This window comes from Metopolophium dirhodum, chromosome 1, assembly GCF_019925205.1.
Source record: "Metopolophium dirhodum isolate CAU chromosome 1, ASM1992520v1, whole genome shotgun sequence".
Taxonomy (NCBI): domain Eukaryota; kingdom Metazoa; phylum Arthropoda; class Insecta; order Hemiptera; family Aphididae; genus Metopolophium; species Metopolophium dirhodum.
The window spans coordinates 118,473,175-118,482,583 of NC_083560.1; positions in this window are offsets into that span (position 1 = coordinate 118,473,175).

Genomic DNA, 9,409 nt, shown 5'->3' on the forward strand with positions numbered 1-9,409 from the left:
TATATTAATTTAAATAATAATAATAAAAATACACGATATTTTTAGTTTTAAAAGAAATACTAAATATTAATAGAAAAGCGTTATGTATGGGTAGTATTGTGTACCTATGAACTTAGCAACAATGAAAACAAATTTACCCAATTGTTCGGAAATTGCACTGTATCCATAATTGATAGCATTAGCATAACAATGTATTTGGTAGTATACTTATAATATATACGGCGTAAAAGAAGAATAGGTATTATAGCTGAGTTTCTAATAAAATATACATATTATTGTATGACTTATACTAATATTGTACATTTATACCAATTATTTTATAGTAATTGGATAAGACATCTGAAAACATATTTGAATTCGCCAGGAAGTTAGCTCCAAAACAACTTTTCCACATTTCTAAAACACATCTAACTCTTACATCCTTAAAAATTTGCAAAACTTTAATAATATTAAACTAAAAAAAATTATTAAAAAATGTAAGTAAATCGATTTAAATTAAATTGTTAAACTTCATGACGTGGCTAGGTTTCATACAATCGGCCAAAAATGTATAATTTTAGTCTTTAGACAAACAAATCCAAAATAATTAATAGATATTCGTGAAGCGCGATATTCACATGAGTGTGCAATGTGCACGTGCAAGAGTATTACGATATTTTTTCTACATTATGTACTAATGTACAGGCATGCACACTAACGATGATTTAATACGTAGGTACCTATTTACACGACACGCGAGCACGTACTTAAAAAAGAATTGCCTATACTGAAATCCTTAAAAACTGTTGGTATTATATACCCTAAAAATTGCCCTGAAAAATACACTCTACGCGAATAATAAATTATTCTGTCCTGTAGAATCAACTAAAATTGATAATATTGTTTTTAATTAATAGAAGGAAATATATAACCGGCGTAGAAGTCCGTAATTCACAATTTTAACCTCAAACTTAAAAATAGGTATGTCTTAGCAAAAAAGACAGTGAAATTTTTTTTTAAAATTATTTTATATCATTAGGGATTTTAAATAAAATTTAAAAAACCAGAGTTCAATTACCAGTGTACAAAGTCTTTTTCTTACAAATAAAAACTAATATTTATCAAAATCTGGCAATTCAACGAGGCCTTAGAGTTTTTCCTATGAAATCATTTTTATTAATATCTTACAGTGAAGTCATATTTGTTGGTTTAATACACCGTACGACAAAATTGGTTTGAAAAACTAAAAGTATTGTAATTAAGGTGGTAACTTAAGTATAAAATGTAATTTAAAAATTTTATAGAATTGCGGAAAATGTGTAAAATCCACACCGGACATATAATTTCTTACGGTGAATTAAACGATGTTTTCATTAATTTTCATTTCATTTTTTTCATTTTCTCTTCACTTTCTTTGATTGAATATGTACATTACATTTTAATTGGCCCCAAGAACTTTCTATATTTTTAATCCAATCATGGCCCTCCAAAATGATTCAATTTGTACACAATTCATAGCACTATTCGTTATATTGCACATATTAATAACTTAAAATAACTACGCCCGAATTCGGGAATATTCAGATTCTATAATGACCCGCTTTATACTACATTCGATGGTATAGGATATAGAATAAAAAATAAATTCCCATTTCAAAATCGACATTTGTTCTAAACACTCATATTGCTTTATACTCCCAGAATATGGAATCCTTTGTTTTGTGGAAGATTAAAAATTCCATGTAGATGCAGTGAAGGTAAGTTTTTAAATTTTTATTGCATTCTTTACCGTATACCGATCATTTTATTTATTCTGTATTATAGACTATTGTAAAATAAGAAAGCGAATATATATTATTATTTATCAATAATAATTGTTTATAGGTAGGTAAAAAACCAGGTTAAAAATAACGATTCTTTGTATAAGTAATTTTATTATTTGGAACTAATGAAAAAATATGAATATTTTCCTTTACATTTTTAAAGACTGAGGAAACTGCTTATGAATTATAATTCAAGTCATACATTCTTCCGTAGTTTCTCCAGGTGTACAAACAACGGGCTCGAAAAAAATGTTTAAATTAGATACTTATCATAAATTCGAATCCCGTTCATGATATTCATAAATTAAAACAACATTTTAAATTTTATGCCACTTATTGTTTATCATAATTAAACTAGAATTAAATTTTAAATTTTCTAAACCAAAACTATAGTATTAGTAAATTGCATATCTGAGATTGGTTTTTGAATTTTGATCACACAGATAAAATATAACTGTACATTTGTAAATGGGGAAAACGAATCGCGTCAAAATATTTTATGCAGAATAATATGAATATCGAGTTATATAAATAAGAATAATATTTAGTGACTAATTATATTTTATACTATTATGATTGTTATGAAATGCAAATAATCATATTATAAATATATTCGGACAATTAGTACATTACATATTATATTATTATTATACTATCAGCGTAGTTATATAAAATGTATATTTATATTTTATATTTACAGTTGCTGATGAAAAAAATATTTATTAAGACCTCTATTGATGGTGGATTGACCTCTAATATTATCTTATTATTTATAATTTGAAAATTGTATATGATATAATAATATAATAATATAATAATAATAATTTAGTGCCTAAACACAGATATAACAGTTTTTACTCTTCTGCATTTCATTGCTTACAAATATAATGTTAATATAATTTTTGGTCAGTTAGAAGTAAATAATATGATAGTAATACCTATACAAAATATTTTTAAATGGCTATAGGTAATAACATTTTATGTGAAAGCTTATTTTGAATTTTCACACTTTTTGACAAGACGAAAATTGTATTAATAATTATTTTTAAAAAAAACTGAAAAAAAAATGTCTGTAAAAAGTACAAAAATAGTCGAAGCAATTTAAAATTATAATATCGTGGCTAGAATATACAATCATAAATATTTGGTGAAAATGTCAAGTGTACGCTTATTTGTTTTTGTACTACCTACTGCAAAATAAGAAAATCGTTTGTTTACCCGAGAATTTCCTATTTTGTCTAAATTTAAATGTAAGATGTCAAAGCTCATGAAAAATATTTGTGGAATTTCACTAACTTTTGTTTTACTTAACTCAACTACTTACGAAGAACCTTGTATTAAATATTCAAATTAAATCATACTCATATCGAAGAATATTAAAAATTGTAGGAACTTTTGATTACAAAATAATTTGTATATTTTCGCGATTTTTCGTGGTTTTGAGAACTTGTCGACATTTTAACTTTTAACGCTTATAAAAAAATAGTGTGGTAAATGATCATGTATTTATGTATTTTCGATACTTCTCAATTGGTATATGAACAACGTATAAACAATCTTTTTCATCAGCATTTATAAAAAAAAAACAAAAATTTAAAATGTTATAATTTTTAAAAAATACTGGAAATTTTCAATTTTACCCTCTCAAAAGTACCAACTAAATCCAATTTTTTATCAAAAATTACCCTCAAAGCTTAAGTCTAATCATTTTTTCAACTTTGAATCATGTATTAGTAAAAAAGAACACTCATCACTATAAAATAAATGCATTAATCGCTCCGTTCAAAATATAAAATAATAATTATGAACTTTATGTAAATATTGAAATATAAACATAATTTTAAATACAACATCAAGGGAATTAGCAAGCAAATAGAGGAAAAGCTCCCTCGCCAAATTCATTTATTAAAAATAAGTCATTAACACTATAATAACATTTTAGAATAATTATTCATTTCAATTTTTGAATTGACTATCTATCATCCATACCTAACCGTACTTATATACAATTTAACAAAAATCTAATAAGGAACTCAATGGAATTATATTTTATTAATTTCAACTTACGACATTTTAAATAAAATATAAACGCAATATTTTATATTCAATTGAAATTTATTATAAATTACTACCTATTTACAATAAATTAATATAAGTACCACTAAAAAATAAAATAAAATGACAAAGTACATGAAAATAAAAAATAAAGTATTCAATACCTACCAATAACAAACAGGTATTTAAATATTATACAACACTCCTTTAGAGTTTTTGGTGTCATGAATATTGTCGTTTTTATTGAAATCTAAGATATTGAACAATATGCACCTACTTATATATTCCTATTTATATTACAATTGTATTGGAAAATGCAATTACCTATATCCTCTTATTTGTCGTGCGACTCATTTTGTAATGTTATCATTTATAATTGAAAGCATGTTGATAAGTTTATTACTCTATTATTGTTATTGTAATATAATTGTATTGCATTTAATTGTACTATTTGTATAGACTGCATTCAGAGACATCCTCAAATCACTGTACCATCTGTCACTAAGGTTAATGTAGGAGAAACTGTACAGGTAAGTTAATTAAAAAGTCAAAAGGTATGACACAATTAAATAACAATAGTGAATAGATCTTACTCATCAATAAAAAACAAAAAGAAATCATAGACGTTAACATAAGTAATAAACCACAAGAGCCTGGGCTTTTAAAATTTTGCATATTAATGGATTGCATGACACTAATAATTTATTTGTTTGGGTTACGGTTAAATTACTTGTATTGGACATAAACAGTTTTAAGTTTTTGTTCCAGTACATTTTAATACCTATTATAGTTTTTAGATGATTTATAATTACGTCTTGTTCAAGTTAAGCCCCATGTGAGGCTAGATATTTTCTAATTTTTATTTTTGGGCTAATTTAAGTTTATTAAAAAAAAAAGAATTTATATCTATAGTTAAGTTAAATACTATGTTATTTTTAAGTTTTAAGTTAATTTTATTCGAATTAAATTAAATAGTTTGTAATTTGTTTCCATTTTATCAATTTTATTAAAATGCCGTGTAAAAATATAAAAGGTGGATAAGTGGATGTCGCTCTGCTGTACAGTAGGTTACAAGTGGGTCACTGTAATGGATGGTGTTAAATTTGAATTCAATGATATAATATCATTGTATAAGAAAAACGATTCTGAGCGAAAACGGTCAGTCACCCTATGATATTACCAAGTATATTTGATGATATTATTGTGAATAAAGCAATTTATATATAACCTATTAACGTGGAGCCTTGTTTTAAATTTTCAATCCTTAGCCATAAAAGTTAAACATTTTATAAATTTTTAACCACAAAATAATTAATAAATTATAAATTTGATAAATGTTGTCAAAATTTGAACTTTAAATGCTTATAAAAAAAAATTGTGCATATGTATTTTTAATATTTTTCAACTGCTATTAAAACGATATATCAGGAGTCTAATATTAAATTTTCACGCTTTTTTACCCAACAAATAAAAATTTATTGATATTTATAGAAAAAAAAAACTAAAAAAATTGAAAACTGACAATGTCCGTAAACAGCTCAAAAAGAGTCAAAATATTTTCAACATTTTATGGTGTATATAAAATGCTAATATAAACATTCAGTGAAATTTTCAAGTATCTACAGTCATTCGTTTTTTAATTACAATAAAATAAGAAAATTGTTACATGAGAAATCGAGTAAATATCAAATGTTGTAAAAATATAAATTTCAGACGCTCATAAAAATTTAATTTAAGTTTCTTCTAGACATTTTTTTTTTGATAAAGGTAGACAAACTTATGAGTAATCTTATATTACATTTTCAAATCTTAGATTTAAAAAGAAAAATTTTTATGAATTCTCATCAAAATAATTTGCTATTTTTCGTGATTTTTCCGTATTTTGTCAAAATTTGAACTTTAAACGTGTATAAAAAAAAACTGTGACTAAGGATTTTTAATTTTTTTCATCTGCCTTTGAAACAATAAACTAGGAGCCTTCTATTAAATTTTCAAGCTTTTTTACTCAACAGATAAAATTTTATTGATATTTATAGAAAAAAAATTTAAAAAAACTGAAAACTGACAATGTCCGTAAACAGTTCAAAAAAAGTCAAATTATTTTCAAAATTGTATTGTGTATAGAAAATGCAAATATAAACAACCAGTGAAAATTTCATGCATCTACGGTCATTTGTTTTAGAGTTACACCAATAACCAAAATCGATTTTGTTAAAAATCGATTTTGCGTAAAAATTCCCGTTTTTTCCTTAATTTTTCTTTTGTTTTTCACATCGCTTTTGAAAACTACTGGGAAATTAAAATTTTGACCTCCCCAATGCACCAACGATATTCACTTTCCCATCGAACAAGATACTGAAGTCGAAAATCGAAGCATTATTTCGACTACTTATCGTGTACACAGACACAAAAATAAAAAAAAAAATAAAAAAAAAAAACACACATCATTGTAAAATCAATACATTCATCGTTTCACTCAGAATCTAAAAATAAATATACTAAAACAAATTATAATTTATTATCTTATGCGTCATGAATAAAAATATGTTTGTCTGATTTCAATAGGTATTATAAAAAAAGTTGAATAGCTTGATTTTTGTGAAAAATCCAATAAATGACATTTGTTCCATTTAAGTAGGTATGTAATAAAGTAAAATGGTGAAATAAACTTTTCCGTATGCTTATATTTGCAGCAATGTTAAAAAATAACTCAAGAAGCAATTAATGTTACACTGTAAGGTAAAAATTAAATTGCTAAATAATTTCGTCTTAAAAGTTATAATTTGGCAAAAAGGTACCTTTTATGGAAAAAGCTTTTAAGCTCATTAATGAACAGCGTAATACAAGTATTGTGGGTAGGTTAGCGTGCGAAGCCTTACAAAATACAATTAAAGAACGAATTATAATAATATTATTATTCGCTCCTTCATCACAGGTCACACCTTATATGCAAACAAGTCGTTTGATATAATATGTATATAAAATATTAAATAGTCAACATATTCGTTGTTTGTTAAGAGACTCACTTTCTGAATTAGTTAAAAATGATTTTAGGTATACAATATACATATCTACATAGCTTTTACTTTCAATTAAAGGGTGATATTGTATGTTTAGATTTACATTATAATAAAAGTCTAAAATACAAACTTCGCAGCGGAATGAGTGATTGCCTTACGTCAAAGAAATCGTCTTCAATCGTGCCAACAGCTACAACCCATCTATATGTTATATAAGACGAATAAAAAGTATTACACGTATCTTTTGTGGTTCATATACTCATATATACCTATATAGTTTTACGTGTATATCCATACATATTACATACGCCGTGCTAGGTTTTGCTGATCAAGCAACGGAGGGTAAAGTTCTGGTCGTACTTCCTCTTTCTCTTTTCTTATTTTTTTCTGTCGGCACACAAACCCAACTCACCGACAGATAACGAGATTTATTTTGGTTTCCAATACCCCATGACTTTGACAGTGATACAGTGTCACAGCGTTTTAAAACTTTGTGCAATATATGTAATAAACCTTCCTGTAAACTAGTGTATTACAACGAAGTCACGAACAATGCTGCACATTTACATTTACTATACGTAAGGGATAGGCTTTGGACACGATAATACATTCGGGGTTTGTGTACGTTAGAATTTGAATGCTATAGGCGGCGTCGAAGATAATCGAAAAGTGTAACACTAGACACTATATGTGTACATGCATGGTGTGTATCCGGATAAATATTATATTATGGTGCGTAGGAATCTATACTTATTATCTGTGCACGCGTACACGGGTTTCTATATACAATATTCGTCGAGTACTCGAGAAACTTGTTAAGCCCACCAAAATCGGAACTCTCCTCAACAGTACACCCCAATTATAGTAGCACAAATAATATATTGCACAGGCTATACGGAAATACGGTTTACCTCGAGCAGCCATATATAGGTACCGTATTACAATAATATTTTATTTTACGTGTATTTTAGTATGCCCATCTGCCTGTCATGATGTATATATAATATATATATATATATAATATTATGACGTGGTATGCGTACTACGTACAATGTTTATAAGTTTGTCAGTCGGGTAGTTGCAGCTCGTATTACGCATCTGGATGTTGTAGGAGGGCCTATAATATTCTCCGATGAATAAATCACATAACCACCACCATTATTTACTGCCAATCACACACAGTAGTACAGTATCTATATAATTATTGTTTCTGATCGTCTACGAAATAATATTGCAAATTATAATATGTGTGCAGAAACGAGATCAGGGCTTTAGAGTTGTGAGCATTTATTATACGTTATAGACACTTTGAATAATTGAATTTTTTTTCATGCATTAACGATATTATTATACACCTCGTATCCATATGATTTTTTGTATAGTTTTCGAAAATTGTGTTTAGTAAGACATACTCAATTCTCATACTATTAGAGTTGAAGACAGTTCAATTATTACACTGCTAAGTGCAAAAATGTGCCATGTGGACATCTTGATTTAATTAAGTTAAGTCGTATTCGATTCGGTTGGGTTATCTACCACACAACATATTTAACACTAACAATTCAAAGTCAATATGAAGATAAATATTAACTTAAATGAGTTGAATAAAAGTTTATTTATTTGTTGTTAATTATCACCTGAATGAATAAAGAATAATTAGTCGAGTGACTAAATTTACTTACTAGTTAAGTTCAAATAAAAAAAAAAAATTTCTTTTTCAATTATTTGATGCCAACCTAGCCCGTAGGTACCAACTATACTAGTTTGGGCGTTTAGCATAATCTCGGTATTTGTCAGCTGTTGACGACCAAGTTCATTCTAGTAAATAGTTTTTAGCTTGTAGATGTCGCAAGTGATATAGGAGCAAAGCAATATTGTAAAAAATATAGGCATTCCTGTCATATTACACTTAACAAGTAACAACATAATATAATAATATAGTAAAACGTAAAATATGTTTTTGGGAGATTTATATTTTTTAAATCAAACTTCTTTAAAATAATCTACGAATAAGATGGCTATAGGCACTTGTTTATGCTATAGGTGTATATTACATAATTATATAATTTATACTTAAACAAATACATTTATTACCTACTTTTTTTATAGATATAAATAATTTACTCATAATTATTGGGTTTTAGACAATATAATATATAACTATTATGCAGATTGTAATTAATATAAGTAATAACTAATAAGTAATACCTACTATAATTTTTAAATTACTTCAAAAAAGTGTTAAGTTGAACTATTTTTACATTTGATGACATCGCGTAATAATTAACGATATCATAGCATTTTAATGAGAGAATGAGTATTACACAGAATAAAAAACAATTGATTGGCACAAACATTGTCAGAAATAATGGAATTTCAGATTTAAAATGGGCTTGATAGAGATAAATATTAGTACAGTCTTGATAATTAACAACAGACACTAGGTACGCCTCAAACGAAAAATAAAAATAAATTTAACAACTAAGAAGGTAATGCAAAAAGGATGTTCATCTCAAGGGTTATCGGTAATTA